This window comes from Rhinatrema bivittatum, chromosome 2 (assembly GCF_901001135.1).
Source record: "Rhinatrema bivittatum chromosome 2, aRhiBiv1.1, whole genome shotgun sequence".
NCBI classification, from domain to species: Eukaryota; Metazoa; Chordata; class Amphibia; order Gymnophiona; family Rhinatrematidae; genus Rhinatrema; species Rhinatrema bivittatum.
In genome coordinates, this window is record NC_042616.1 from 293,857,932 (window position 1) to 293,874,170 (window position 16,239).

The following is a 16,239-nucleotide window of genomic DNA, read 5'->3' on the forward strand; positions in this document are numbered from 1 at the left end:
TTCATCTTCGCCGTGAACAGTGTGCACACCGTTTGCGGCATGGCGGGGATCTCTTCTGCCATTTTCTGAGCAGAATTTGGTAACTCTTTGCGGGGGGGGGCTAGGATTCTGTTCAAATTCTGCTCTCTGCAGTAGCACAGAATTCCCCCAAGGCTATGAGTAGAAAGAACATTTTCATTTAAATGCATGCAAGTCTGATGCATTGATTTCAATAAAATGTGAAAAATGTTCAGGGGATTGTAGCCTCTGTTGTATAATCTCTCCTTGCAGCCTTTCCAATAGATTATCAATGTAAAGATTTCCAAGTAGCTACATAGAGAACTTAAAAATATTTCTCACAGTTTTCCAAAATAGATTGAAATGAAGGTGATTAGGTAGATATGTAAAATAGATAAACATAATTTATTTCTACAAAATAATTTTGATCTTGGTTTCTCAGAATTAAATTTGGGAAGATTTGGTTTTCATAGCAACTTGAAACATTTTAAACCTATGATTATCTGATTGCTGGCTCTGTTACCATTAGTTTTTTCATTTTACAGAAGCCTCTGTGCAGAATTTCTTTTTAAGGATTTGAAATAAGCATTCCTTCTTTTCAGCTGCATTGAATAGAAATATATCTTACCTAAAACAGTGACTTTCCTAACATGTAGCAGATGGACTCAGGACCAATGGGTTTAGTGTGCTCCTGATAGCAGTTGGAGACGGAGTCAGATTTCAATCTGATGTCGGCACTGCATATACCCCTGCAGGAAACTCTGCTCTTCAGTATATCTCTGTCTCCTTAACAGTTTGGGACTCTACACACACTTGCTCAGCGTTAGGAAATCCAAACCAAAGAAGAAAGAAAATTCAAAATCTTACCTCTACAAGATGAGCCCCGCTCTCCTGCGGTGATACCTAAGGGTCCCTCCCCCAGTCGAGAATTCCTGAGGTGATTTCCGAGATCCCTTAGAGGTAAGCTTCGGTCCGGCAGCCGGTTCCTGGCGTGGACTTAGCCCCCAGGAGGGAGCGGCTGAGAGGCAGCGGGTGCAAGACCGAGCATGGTGGTGAAGGTATTTCCCTCTCCCCTGGCAGCCAGAGACCGCCCGGCACGAGACCGGGAAGCGCCGAGACAAGGTAAGGTAGAAAGCTTTCTTAAGTCTCCGGTCTCCGAGGCTCGGATAGCTGCACAGATCGCCCATCGGTGTCTGTTCCATTGGGTTGAGCAGCCCCGTCCAGGCTAGACCCCGATCCGACTCGAGGATCCTCCCACGTGGAGACCCTCTGGGGGGGTCGCCATCTTAATCACGTGGTCGCCGACGCCATTTCCCCCCCTTGATCGCCGTACTGTCCGCCTAACTAAGCCGTGCACACAGCGGCGAGCCGGGCGCATAACATACGTGTGCGCACAGCGGTGCGTGCATCCCCGTAAGCGCACAGACCGGCCTGTACGCATATCTTCGCAGCCTGCACGCATACCCTCTGCGCACCCGGAGCGCATATCTAAGCCTCCCGGCATGCGCATATAAATCCACAGACCGGGTTTGAACGCCCTTACATGCACAAACCATGGCACCACCGGCCAAGAAAGCTAAAGCACAAACCCTCTTCCCAGCCTGCCACATAAGAGCTGCGCAGCATGAAGAGGCTAGTGCCCTGTGCCTACAGTGTGAGACGGCTCTAGGAGAACCAAGGCAAGGCGCCCCCCCCCCCCCCCCCCCCAAGCCAGTACAGGAATCTGGATCCACTGATAGTACCCTAGACCTCTCTATCCCCAGCTCGGTCCTCCAGTCGGGGCCCTCGGGGAATGCCACTGGGTTCAATATAGACCCAGGATCCTTTTCTTTGGTGGAATTCTTAAAGGTCTGCAAACCTTCGCCAGGCGCTATCAGCGACACCAGTGACATAGCCACAGCCTCCACTAGAGGACCCAAACCTCTCAGGCCCTTCTCGGCCTCCCAGAGACGTGCCTCCCCCGGACAAAAGCCTAACCTTAGGGGACACGGACACCTCGGAGAAAGACCAAGACTCCCTGGAGGAAGGGGAAGTCCCTCCAGGAACGGAACCCTACCGAACCATGATGCGTTTCTTCTCCAAAGATTAACTACCAGACCTCGTGTCCGGGAGCCTGAGGGAGCTGGCCATCCCAGACACAAATGCCTCAGCGGAACCAAAGACGAACCCTCTTCTGGTCGGACTCCATCAGGCCTTGCACAATTTCCCATTTCTGCAAGCCGTACAGCAGTTGATCGACCTGGAATGGAATGTCCCAGAGGCCAGTTTCAAGAGAGGACGGGCCCTAGAAGCCCTATATCCAATGGAACCCTCAGCCAAAAGAACTCCTGGTGTTTCCCAAAGTGGACGCCGTGGTCTGCGCAGTCACAAAGCGCACCACCATTCCAGTCGAAGGAGGAACGGCACTCAAGGATGCGCAAGACAGACGTCAGGAGTCCATCCTTAAACAGTCATTTGAGGCAGCAGCTATGTCACTGCAGATCACTGCCTGCTGTGCTGTGGTGACACGCGCATGCTTGTCATAGGCCAGGAACACAACCACACCCATCGAAACATTAGAACCAGCAATATCCTTCCTCACGGATGCGACCTACAACTTGGTGTGCACTTCAGCCAGGGGCGTCTCATCCATTGTGGCAGCCAGAAGGCAACTCTGGTGTAGTGTGGATTACAACAGAAAAATGGAAAAAGAAAGTGTGTAAAGAAGGTGCCACTAGAAGAACTACCAAAAGATTTGTCCTTAATTCCCCTGAATTTGTTGTGCAAAGTTATAGTATTTTTTGTGCACCTTTTTGGGGGACTAAGGTGCTGAAAGAGTTGAAGAAATGGGGAAAGGGTGGGTGGGGAGTGAATGTGCAGTGGTATATAACAAGGTTCTTATCTTACTGCTTTCTCTCTTTTTCACTGGATGGCTATATCATTGTTTATATTGGCTGTTGAGAGGGGCTGAGAGGTTTCCTCTTTTATTGTTTTGATATATGCTTTTCATCTTTTGAATGGGGATTATGGCTAAAGTGCTGTGTTCATTAAATATTGATGGAGTACATTCTCCTATTGAGGAAAAATTTTAACAATTTTGCAGAAAGACATTGAATATTTTCTCACAGGACAAGCAGGATGGTAGACCTCACATATGGGTGACATCACAGGATGGAGCCCTGTACGGAAAACTTTTCTGTCAAACAGGCTGATACAGTAAGGAGCGGTAGGAAGAGCTGCGCTAATGCCGGGCGCACCCGCGGTTGCCGCACGCACAGTCCGGCTCACCTACCGCTCGATACTGTATTTAAATAGCTTGCAAATGCAAGGTGCGTCCAATAAGCGTCCGTGAAGTGTTAGGCCCGCGCAACCCATTTTACTGTATAGAGCGCTATACAGTATCCTGGGTGCGCTGGCCTAACGCTTCACGGACACGCTGGTATCTTTCATTTCAAATGACATTTGAAATGACAGGTACCAGGAAGTGGATGGTTCTCCTACGCTCGGGATTGCCAGTCCTCTCTCCCCTCCTCCCAAAGCAAGGCGCAGGGAGGGGGGGAGAGAGGACTGGTGAAACGACATCTAAAGTGTAAAGCAACGAAGCGACTTACATTTCTTGCAGCCCTCCTCTGGAGACGGACATCGGCAGAGGCGGACTGCGGCTCCCCTGCCTCCCGGAGGCAGCTGCCGGCGAAGATGGATGCCTGCACGGGCGAAAGCGGCCCCTGTGCGTGCAATTTGGCCGCTCAAGACGTGACGTCACATGCCGTGACGCCAAACGTCGTGACATCACGCCTTGAGCGGCCCAATTGCACGCACAGGGGCCGCTTTCGCCCGTGCAGGCATCAATCTTCGCCGGCAGCTGTCTCCGGGAGGCAGGGGAGCCAAGGTCCGTCTCCGCCGATGTACGTCTCCGGAGGAGGGCTGCAAGAAAAGTAAGTCGCTTCGTTGCTACTTTTTTTTTTCGCATTTTCGATTTTTTTTTTTTCGCTTTTTTCCCGCTTTCGTTACTTTGGGAGGAGGGGAGAGGACTGGGGCTGCCCTGAAGACCAGCACCCATGGACGCGGCCAGGGCAGGTGAGCGGGGGCTGGGGGAAAGTTTGCCGCCTACCCTTACCCCTGCCTCTAACGCAGGGGTAAGGGTAGGCGGTAAGTTAGCAGGTTAAACGCGCGGCAAAACGGCAGGTTAAAAAAGCGATAGTCGGGGCGCGCGTTACTGTATGGGAGGGAATAGCTAATTCGATCGTTTACAACAAATATACATGCCGCGGGCGGAAGGGGTTACCCGGTGATTTAAAGGGGCGGTAAGAATGGGTTCCCTGTACGTACCAGGATCATTCCGGACGGTGGGTTATGTCCCCCGTCCAGCAGATGGAGTCAGAACCAAAAATTCCCAGGGGAGGTCCTATATAGCCACGCCTCCCCTGCCTCAATCCCCAGTATAGTTCTGACTCTAGCAGATGTGAGCAGGGGACACGGTGGTCCCCAGCACTTCTTTAAGGCTATTTTTCTCTGAGGGATCAATTAAAAAAAAAAAAAAGTTTAATAGAGAGGGTAGTTTGCAGTGAGCTGGGTCCTGTAAGTTTTTTCTGACAGGACCGCTCCGTTCAATGAGAGACGCTGTTTACAGCTACGAGCTTGCTGACAGGCTGTGTTTTTTGCCTGTCATTTTATTTCTCTCTCTCTTTTTTCATTTGTTTCCCTTCCCTGCTTGGTTGCGGTAAGTGTTGGTTTTATTTTTTATTTTTTTCTTTCAGCCGTCGGTAGGGACAGGAGTTTTCTAAGGGGTGGACGTCGGTAGGGCCGACCACGACCCCTAGCCCCGGAGCTTTTCCTTTCCCCTCCTCCCTCTCGGGGAGTGATTGGATTCTCGGCCTGCAGCCCCACGACGACCCATTCCCCGGGGCTGCCCACCGTCGGGACAGCATTTCCCCGACGGTTTCTTTAGGTCGGTGAGGGGTCCGGAGGCCGGATAGTTCGTTGCTCCTCAGCTCTTCAATTTTCGCCACGATGCAGAAATCGCTGCTCAGCTCCGGAACTCGTCAAGGGGGTCAGCAGCCCATGGAGGGACTTTCTACTGCTTTTCCTGAGGGGGATGACAGCTCACCTAGTGGGCAGCTCGGAGGAGCGTCGGGTCGCGCCGGCAGGAAGCGTCAAGCCCCGTTCCCCCTCAGCGCGGGAATGGCGGCCATTTTGTTGGCTGACTCGGACGCAGCTCTTTCTGAGGAAGACATAGAGCCACCGCTCCAGATTTTCTCGCACAGCATGGGGTTTTTGAGCACAGCGGAGCATGGTAGGCAAGGGGAAGATGCCTCAGGGGGTCCCCCATCGGCAGTCACAGCCTTTTCTCCAGAATTCGTCGTGTTGATGCACAAGGCTTTTTTACAGAGCAGGGATTCGAGCCTTGGGGAGTGGGGACCCCCTCCCACCAAATTGACCTGCTTGTCCCATCGTTCGGGGGGGGGGGGGGGACCCTTCCTTGGGGAGGGCTCCTTTGCCTACAGGGGGTACGGTGCCCTCTCGGCCACCCTCCGTGACCCCAGCGCCACCTCAGCAGCCGGCGGGGGATTCATTGCAGGACCCAGATGCGGACGACCCGTCCCTGGCAGCCCAGGTAGAGGGAGACGACCCGAGGGTCCTCCGCATTTTTCAGGCAGCGGAATTGGATGAACTCATCCCTTACATCCTGCAAGAAATGGACATTGACCCTCCTCCGGATCCTGTGGCTCCTGATCCGAAGCTCAAAAAGGGTGATCCTCTGCTAGCGGGCTTACGGCCCCTAGCGAAAGCTTTTCCCACTCATCATAGCATCTTACAATTGATTTCAAGAGAATGGGATATGCCTGAGTCCAATCTTCGGGTTGGTCGAGCCATGGAAAAGTTATACCCTCTGCCTACGGATTTCCTGGAGATCCTTAAAGTTCCTGCGGTTAATTCGGCGGTATCCGCGGTCACGAAACATACCACCATCCCAATTACGGGTGGGACGGCGTTGAAAGATGTCCAGGATCGCAAGCTTGAGGTGTACCTCAAGCGTATCTTCAAGGTCTCAGCATTGGGGATGAGGGCTGCTATCTGCAGTTCCCTAGCACAGCGTGCAGCTCTGCGTTGGGCGCAACAGCTTCTCACATCTCAAGCTCTGCCACAGGCAGAGGCTCTTCAGGCTGATAGACTTGAAGCAGTGGTCGCCTATGGAGCTGATGCTTTTTATGATCTGTTAAGGGTCCTAGCTGGGTCCATGGTGGCGGCGGTGTCTGCTCGCCGGCTTTTGTGGCTACGCAACTGGTCGGCAGATGCTTCGTCCAAGACACGCCTGAGTTCCCTTCCTTTTAAGGGTAGGTGTCTGGGGAAGATTTGGATCAGATCATCAAATCTCTTAACGAGAATGCGGTGCACAAGCTGCCAGAAGATTGTCCATGTTCTTCTAGATCTTCTATTCCTCCAGGAACAGGTACAGGAACCAACGGAGGTCGCGTCCCACGAGCAGGCACCCCGGGCGCCTTCTACACGATCACACACCTGGAACCGGTCCTTTCATGGGCGCCGCCACGGTAAGGAGGCACAGGGAGCAGGTTTCTCCTCAAAAGCTTCACAATGATGCCAGAGGGACCCACGAGGGGATCCCCCATCTGGGGGGTCGCCTTACTCTTTCTACAAAGAGTGGGTCCAAATTACATCAGATCAATGGGTGCTGGACATCTTAAGGCAAGGCTATGCCTTAGATTTTGTACACGAGCCCCGAGACCGTTTTCTGTTTTCTCCTTGCGGTTCCCGCGTCAAACGATTGGCGGTTCGGCAGACTCTCGACCGTCTGCTACAACTGGGGGCGATAGTCCCGGTCGCTGCCTCCGAACTGGGACGAGGCCATTATTCGATCTACTTCGTGGTTCCCAAGAAGGAGGGTACTTTTCGCCCTATCCTGGATCTCAAGACTGTCAACAAGTCTCTGAGTGCCTCGGTTCCGCATGGAAACGCTCCGGTCAGTGTTAGCAGCTGTATATCCGGGAGAATTCTTGGCCTCGTTGGACCTTACAGAAGCATACCTACACATCCCGATCCATCACTACCATCAGCGCTTCCTATGCTTCCAAGATTTTGGGGCAACATTTTCAATTTCGTGCTCTCCCTTTTGGTCTGGCTACGGCCCCAAGGATTTTCACCAAGATCATGGTAGTAGTAGCAGCAACACTGCGCCGGGAAGGTATCCTAGTACACCCCTACCTAGACGACTGGCTAATTCGAGCAAAGTCATGGGCGCAAGGCTGCCGGGTAGTCGACAGAGTGGTGCAACTTCTTCAATCCCTGGGATGGATTGTCAACTTCTCAAAAAGCAAACTGATTCCGTCCCAATCGTTGGATTTTCTGGGAGCCCACTTCGACACCAGCCGGGCAAAGGTGTTCCTGCACCCGGACAGGGCTCCGGCTCTGCGTGCTCAGGTAACAAGGTTCATGGCACTAGTTGCTCCCACGGCTTGGGAATATGTGCAGGTACTGGGAACCATGGCCTCAACCATCGATTTGGTACCGGGGGCCTTCGCTCATCTCAGGCCTCTTCAGAGGTCTCTGCTTTCGCTTTGGAACCCAGTGTCGAGAGATTTTCAGGCAGTACTGCCCATCCCGGATGTTGTCTTGCTCAGCCTACAGTGGTGGCTGACCCTCAACAATTAGCTCAGGGAGTGTCCCTACAGAACCCGGATTGGGTGGTCATCACCACGGATGCCAGTCTCACCGGCTGGGGGGCGGTCTGTCAAGACAGGTCTCTACAAGGCCGATGGACGATGGAACAGTCAACTTGGCCCATCAATCGGCTGGAGACCAGAGCAGTCCGTCTAGTGCTGCAGGGGTTCTACCCACTGGTACGCAGTCGAGCGGTTCGGATTCTTTCGGACAATGCGACTACAGTAGCGTACATCAATCGCCAGGGGGGCACCAGAAGCCATCTAGTCTCGTTGGAGACCGACGAGTTGATGACATGGGTGGAGCTACACTTACAGCGTCTAGCGGCTTCGCACATAGCGGGCATGGACAACGTTCAGGCAGATTTTCTCAGTCGACAACACCTGGATCCCGGAGAGTGGGAACTCTCGGAGGACGCAATGTGAAGGATAGTTCAGCGTTGGGGGACACCCCATGTGGATCTAATGGCAACCGCAACAAATGCAAAGGCCGCCCGGTTCTTCAGCCGCAGGCGAGAGCGCGGTGCGGAAGGAGTCGACGCGCTGGTTCTTCCCTGGCCTCGACAGTGTCTCCTGTATGTCTTTCCTCCGTGGCCTCTAGTGGGCAAGGTTATCCGACGGATAGAGATGCATCAAGGCCCGGTGATCCTAGTTGCACCAGAGTGGCCTCGTTGACCATGGTTTGCAGATCTCCTCAATCTGGCAGTGGAGGGCCCTCTTCGGCTCAGTCATCTGCCACGTCTTCTTCGCCAAGGACCAATATTTTTCAAGGAGGCAGATCGCTTCTGTCTTGCGGCTTGGCTTTTGAGAGGCGTCAATTGAGACGGCGCGGATATCCAGAATCTGTCATCTCGACGCTCCTGAAAGCTAGGAAGACATCCACGTCGGTTACTTATGTCAGAGTATGGAAGGTTTTTGAGGAGTGGTGCGAGTCAAAATCGATTCTACCAACGCAGGCCTCGGTGACGCATATGCTTTCCTTCCTACAGGCTGGTCTGGATTTGGGCCTTGCCTATAATTCTCTTCGTGTGCAGGTGGCGGCGTTGGGAGCCTTTCTACGTAGTATCGACAGGGGGCTCCTGGCCTCACATCCGGATATCCTACGTTTTCTAAAGGGGGTAAAACACTTGAAGCCTCCAATTAGACCACCTTGTCCTTCTTGGAATCTCAATTTGGTACTCCGGGCTCTATGTGCACCGCCTTTTGAGTCTCTGAGTTCGGCCACACTCAAGGATATCACCCTTAAGACCATCTTCCTGGTGGCGATCAGCTCAGCACGTCGGATCTCTGAACTTCAAGCTCTATCATGTCGGGAGCCATACCTTCGTTTCACGCCAGGGGGAGTATCCCTGCGGACAGTTCCATCTTTTCTGCCGAAGGTGGTCTCGGCTTTCCATCTCAACCAATCGATAGAGCTTCCGTCATTTGTATCCTCTGATTCTTCTGACCTACGTCGGTTGGATGTTCGACGTTCCTTGATGCATTATTTGGAGGTCACCAATGATTTTCGTCTCTCCGACCATTTGTTTGTACTTTGGTCGGGGCCCAGGAAGGGTTACATGGCATCCAAACAATCAATCGCTCGCTGGCTGAAGGGAGCGATTATTGCTGCGTACATTGGAGTGGGTAAGTCTCCACCTTTAGCTGTTAAGGCGCATTCTCTCCGCGCCCAGGCAACGTCGTGGGCGGAAAGTTCTACAGTTTCTTCTCAGGAAATCTGTAGGGCGGCCACATGGAAGTCGCTCCACACTTTCTCAAGACATTATCGTCAAGACGTCCACGCGCCGTCTCACGGTCAGCTTGGAGACAGGGTCATATGGGCAGGGCTGTCCGGGGCCCACCCATGATGGGGAAGCTTTGGTACATCCCACCGTCTGGAATGATCCTGGTACGTACAGGGAAAAGAAAATTATTCCTTACCTGCTAATTTTCGTTCCTGTAGTACCATGGATCATTCCAGACCCCTCCCTTGCTTGAGGGTTCTTTGTGGGCCATCCCTGCTTTCCTGTCTTCACAATATTTTCACTCTGTATCTCTAGTTACTGCAGTTTGGTGTCTTGAACACAGTTCTGTTTGCAAGTTCTCTGTTTCAATTTTTAAGTACAAGTTATTTGCTGTCATTTACAGCTGTTATTTCTCTATATTTTGAGATTAATTGATCCCTCTGGTTCTGTCTCTTCTCGTCTTGGCTTTGCTAGTCCAGTTAATGAGGATTGAGGCAGGGGAGGCATGGCTATATAGGACCTCCCCTGGGAATTTTTGGTTCTGACTCCATCTGCTGGACGGGAGACATAACCCACCGTCTGGAATGATCCATGGTACTACAGGAACGAAAATTAGCAGGTAAGGAATAATTTTCTTTTAAAGGGGATAGTGTATCGCGGGTTGGACTAACGCGGCCGAAAAGTGAGTAGAAAGCGGGTTAGGAGCAGGGTAACTGCAGCCGCATTTTACTGTATTGACCTGAAAGTTTCTACAAAGCTTTGACTGATACTGACACACTGAGTGCACTGAGCATGCTCTTCCTGCAGTTATCCCTGTGAGTCACAGGTGTCTCCCTCAGTCTTCTTTTTTCCGCTCTGCAGTAAGCATAGCGGTTAGGAGCTCTCTGAGAAATTCTAACACTTTTTCTAATGGAAACACTTAAATTTTTACTTCACAAACACTTTCCCTGCACGGGTCTCCCTTCGCGTTCGTTTATTCGACGCTCGGTGAGTACTATGCCCTGTTTTTTTGGTCTGTTCCTGTCACCTCCCTGGCCTGCCAACCGACTGCGGCCTTCCCTCTCTCTGTTTTCAGTTACCCAAACATAGCCTGCGAGTGTCCCTCTGTGACACTCTGCCTGGTATTTAGCGCTAGTGGGACAGGGACTTCCACGGTTTCCGTTGCCGCCAGGGCCACTGTAGATTCAGGTCCTTCGATTCTTCGGTACCCTCGCGCAGTCGATGCCCCATCGCTACCATCTGTACCCCCTTCAGACCGTCTTGGATTCTTAGATGCCATCGGTACCCCTCCCCCCACGGTACACTGATGCCATCTGTCCCTCCATCGTTTCTGTCAGTGCCATCCATGTTTTTCAGCCATGGCACTGATTTTTCCTTGGGTTTCATTGGTGCCATCATTGCCCGGATGGATGCCATTGATGTACACCTTGTCTTGTCTGTGCCAACCATGCCCGGGTCGATGCCACCGTCACATGGGGCACTTCCATCGATGCCATCCTTTATTTTCTTGATGCCATCGATGCCCAGGTCCATTCCATTGATGACCATCGGTGCCCAGGTTGATTCCATGGGTGGCATTGATGCCAGTGTCAATTCCAGCGATGCCAAAGTGGATTCCATCGATGCCATCCATGCTAACATCGATTCCATCGGTGCCCATGTCCGTGGCATCGATGCTATGGACGCCATTGGTGCCCGAGTCGATCCAGTCGATACCGTCGACGCCCGGGGCCATGCTGTCGATGCCCGTGGCCATGCCACCGATGCCGTCGGCGCCCGCCACCATACATCGATGCCCTCGACATCCACGTCGTTTCCATCGGTGTCTTCGACGTTCCTATCAATGCGGTGTATTCATTAAATATTGATGGAGGACATTCTCCCATTGAGGAAAACTTTTAACAATTTTGCAGAAAGACATTGAATATTTTCTCACAGGACAAGCAGGATCCGTAGTCCTCACATATGGGTGACATCACAGGATGGAGCCCAATCACGGAAAACGTTGACTGGCCCCTACTGGGCATGCCCAGCATGGCACTAACCCTGCAGCCAGCAGGGGACCCCCTTCAGTCTTCTTTTTTCCCGCGCAGCAGTAGCTTCGCGGTAAAGGAGCTCTGCAGAGATACCTGACAGGAATTTTCCTCACGGAATTACCAAAAGTTAATTTGCTCCACAAGGGTCCCTCCTTTAACTTTTTTCAGACCGCGGTACTCCTGTAAGCTTTTACCCATTTTCCGTCGATTACAGTCGAGTTTGGCCCTCGCGGCCTACTGGCTGTCGACCGTATCGTGGCTCAATTTTTTCCATGGCGTCGGGGTTCCTTCGGTGCCCGGACTGTTCTTGCACCATGTCCATCACAGACCCCCATAAAGTCTGTGTTATGTGTCTAGGACTCGAGCACGATGTCTTGACTTGCACCAAATGTACCCTAATGACACCAAAAGGTCGCAAGGCCAGAATGGAGAAGATAGAACTTCTCTTCCGTGCTCAAACCCCGACTCCGTCCATTGCATCGACATCGTCAGAGCTGGCACCGTCAACTTCGTGCCAGCGTCGACCACCGGCCGGTGACTGCCCGGCATCGACAACTTCTCGGCCATTGACACCCTCTACTCCCCCCTCAAGACCGGAGGGGATCGAAGGGAGAAACATCACCGTTGGCACCGAAAGACTCAGACCATCGAGGGAGCGAAATCATCGGCCTTGCCATCGTCTGAGCTACCGTCGAAGAAACCCTGTCCATACAGGCACCGACCATTTCTGCGTCCGGGTCACTGAGGCAACCCTCACCCGACAGGGGATCGGGAGCCGCGACTCCGCCTTTAACAGTGGTCCCTCCGGCTATGCCTCAGCCTCCTTCTTCTGTTCCGGAGCCGGGGCTGCTTGTTCCAGGTCTCCGAGAAGAACTGGACCGATGGTTCAGGAGGCCATCCACAAGGCAATGCAACGACTCCAGGTTCCTCCGGCACCGACACCGGTACAGATTGCGGAACTGTCCACCGACTCGATTCCGGCAGCGTTGGCACCGCTGCTGTCCAGGATGGAAGCGCTCATTGCCGCTCTTCCACTGATTGATCCTGGGTTCCTGATGGCGCCGGACCTCTGACTCCGGCTGAGCTGAGCACAAATAGGGAAGTAATCCTTTGTGTTTTATAAAAATATGAAAATTTGAAAAATATAAAAATGTTTCAAAAAGCATACAATTTTGTGACCACATAATGGACTATTGGACCAATGATTAAAAATGATCCACATAGGTGTAAAACACAAGTATTAACTTGCAACACCATGGATGTTATGAAGGTCCCTAATCTACAAATGTGACATGCATGCATTAATATTATAGTTTAAAATTGAAACTTATTTAATCAAAAAATTGTGAGATACGTTTTTTTTTGAGGTTATACAACTCATTGTACACTGGCATTAAGAGTATTGTTCATTTTGGTAATTGAAGTCTCCCACTATTACTGCACTACCAATTTGGTTAGCTTCCCTAATTTCTCGTAGCATTTCACTGTCAATCTCACCATCTTGACCAGGTGGACGGTAGTATAATCCTATCACTATAGTCTTCCCCGAAACACAAGGGATTTCTACCCATAAAGATTCAATTGTGCATTTAGTCTCATGCAGGATGTTTATCCTGTTGGACTCTATGCCATCCCAGACATAAAGAGCCACACCGCCTCCCGGGTGCTCCTCTCTGTCATTGCGATATAATTTGTACCCCGGTATAGCACTATCCCATTGGTTGTCCTCCTTCCACCATGTCTCTGAGATGCCAATTAAGTCTTTCATCATGTACTGCTATACATTCTAATTCTCCCATCTTACTTCTTAGACTTCCAGCATTAGCGTACAAACATTTCAAAGTTTGTTTTTTGTTTGTATTTTCATTCTGCTTTTTAATTGATAGGGATAAGTTAGAAGTTTTTAGCTCAGATGAGTTTTTAGTTACAGGCACTTGGACTACTTTTCTTATTATTGGAACCTCACTGTCAGGATGCCCTAATTCTAATGCATCATTAGTATCCTTTGAAGATACCTCTCTCCGAACCATGCACTGCTGAGCAACTGTCGGCTTTCCCCTTTGTTCTAGTTTAAAAGCTGCTCTATCTCCTTTTTAAATGTTAATGCCAGCAGTCTGGTTCCACCCTGGTTAAGGTGGAGCCCATCCCTTCGGAAGAGACTCCCCCTTCCCCAAAAGGTTCCCCAGTTCCTAACAAAACTGAATCCCTCTTCCTTGCACCATCGTCTCATCCACGCATTGAGACTCCGGAGCTCTGCCTGCCTCTGGTGACCTGCGCATGGAACAGGGAGCATTTCAGAGAATGCTACCCTGGAGGTTCTGGATTTAAGCTTTCTAACAGCCTAAATTTGGCTTCCAGAACCTCCGTCCCATATTTTCCTATGTCGGTGCCCACATGTACCACGACAGCCGGCTCCTCCCCAGCACTGTCTGAAATCCTATCTAGGTACGCGAGAGGTCCCCTACCTTCGCACCAGGTAGGCATGTTACCAGGCGATCCTCACGCCCACCAGCCACCCAGCTATCTACATTCCTAATAATCGAATCACTAACTATGATGGCTGACCTGATCCTTCCCTCCTGGGCAGTAGGCCTTGGGGGGAGATATCCTCGGTGCGAAAGGACAATGCATCACCTGGAGAGCAGGTCCTTGGTACAGGATCCTTTCTTGCTGCACCAGGTTGATGCTCTCCAATCATGAGATCTTCTTTCTCCAAGGCAGCACCAGGGCTGCCAGTCTGAAGTTGGGTCTTGGCTGTATCGCATGCGAAAAGGACCTTTTCACATACGATATAATGCAAATTAGGGGGAGGGGCAGGGGAGTGGCTGGAGTCGGCTGTGGTTCCGCACCGGTGGTTTCACACCGAATAGCACCACTTTCATGGTGGCTCTATTCGGTGGGAAAGCCGGCAGTTGGCGCACTGCCGTGGTGTGAAGGCTGTGGGCTTTCGCAGGCCTGCCCCCTGTTTTCGCAGGATTCATCATCCTGCGAAGAATGATGAATCCAGGCCTTAGCTAGAATAGTTTAGGGTAGAAAATAAGGGGAGGAACCATTCATATGCAACCCTTCCATTTGGGAGTGCTGGACTGGCTGCCCCTCTGGCAAAGTTTTATAAGCAGCTCTCTACAGAGAGACTGGGGGCAGTGCTTTTAGGTTTTTGGAGAGTTAGCTAGCAATTAGGAGCAGTTATTTTGTTGGATTTTCAGGTCATCTTGGATGATCCAGGCACACTCTGCCTGGGGATCCTAAGCAAGGTCGGGAGATGGTTCCCTCCAGTCCACTGGCTGGCTGGGCTTTCCTTTCAGTTGTTTTTAGGATTTTTGCTTTTTTATGGTAGGAGTCTTGTGAGATCCTGGGTACTATCTGGATTCGGCGCATGGGAACCCCTATGTCAGGGACCCTGCCCAGCTTAGGGAAGACCTACCCTTTTATACCCTCTATGAGGAAGGAGGTATGGTAGTGACCCAAAGCAATGAGGGAACAACTTTTTGGTTAGAAGAATCAGGAGGAAGATTTCTGCTGCTCCTTCTTGCCTAAAGAGAAGCGCTGTGAGCTGCATGCTCCTGAGAGGATCCCTCCCATTGGGATTCAATTAAGAGAGAAAATAGTTAAGAACATCACCTTACTGAGTAAGAATTATTTGAGAACTTCGAGGACACCCAAATGGAGTCTTTGTCTCTGAGAGGATTTTGGACCCTCTATGTATTAGACTGGTTTATGCTTTTTGTGAATTTTGGAAGGGGTTTTCCTGCCCAACTAAAGGATACCCAGTCCACTTGGAATCTCATTTAGCCAAGACTTGGAGGATGAGAGAATCCCCAGTACTGGGGATTCTCATACATAGATACACAGATAGCGAAGAACAGACTGTAATTAACAGAGCTCCTGTGGCGTTGAGGACTGATTTTATTGTTCCATATTTCACCTGCTTTATCTCCAGTAAAGTAATTTATTTTTGGACACAGTCCGTGACTCCAGTGTATTTTTTTTAGCATGTACAGAATGCACAGTGGAGAAAGCAAACATACCTCTCTCCCAGGGAAAGGAAAGTTACCAAAATTCATCCCTGTCAATCCCTGCCCTAAAAGATAAGTCTTTCCCCCCCAGCAACAAAGAATCCTGACCCTGGGGGAAAGACTGAGAGATCTTGTCAGGAGTGGTTCCAGTCCAGAAGACATTAAAATCTTTTATGGCCACGTCGGGATGGGGATACGGAAAGGATAGTGAACTATCTACAATCCAGTGGGTTGCTGGACCCAAGGCAGCATGGATTTACCACAGGAAGGTCCAGTCAGACAAATCTGATTGATTTTTTTGATTAGGTGACCGAGGATTGTGTCAAGGAAGAGCTCTTGATGTGATTTATTTATTTTATACTTTTTTATACCGACATTCATGATACAGATCAGATCATATCATATCGGTTTACAGGGAACAGGGTGTTATAACATTAACCTTAACATAGATGAAAATGCAAAAGTTACAATAAAACGGGGGTAATGGGGCAAGGGAGAAGAAGAAGCTAGAAATAGAAAGAGTAACTCAATAACTATAACAATGCAGTTACAATGTCTGAGATGGCGTGTACTGAGTAAAAAGCCTTAATATGTGTGACATAACTATGACATATAGTTACGGGAAGTCTTGTTGAAACAGCCAGGTCTTAAGTTTTTTCCTGAATGTCAGCAGACAAGGTTCCTGTCTGAGATCGGGGGGGGGATGGCATTCCAGATGGCTGGTCCCACTGTCGAGAAGGCCCGTTCTTAGTGGTTGTTAGATGAGCGGATTTAGTGGAAGGGGCGTGTAGAGATCCTTTGTACGCTTCCG

General features: G+C 50.8%; 1 protein-coding gene across 20 annotated transcripts in view; it reads left to right on the forward strand.

The window, feature by feature from the left end:
- CLASP2 (cytoplasmic linker associated protein 2) overlaps positions 1-16,239 on the forward strand; it is a 963,528-nt gene that overhangs the window by 348,558 nt on the left and 598,731 nt on the right. The window lies entirely within an intron of this gene.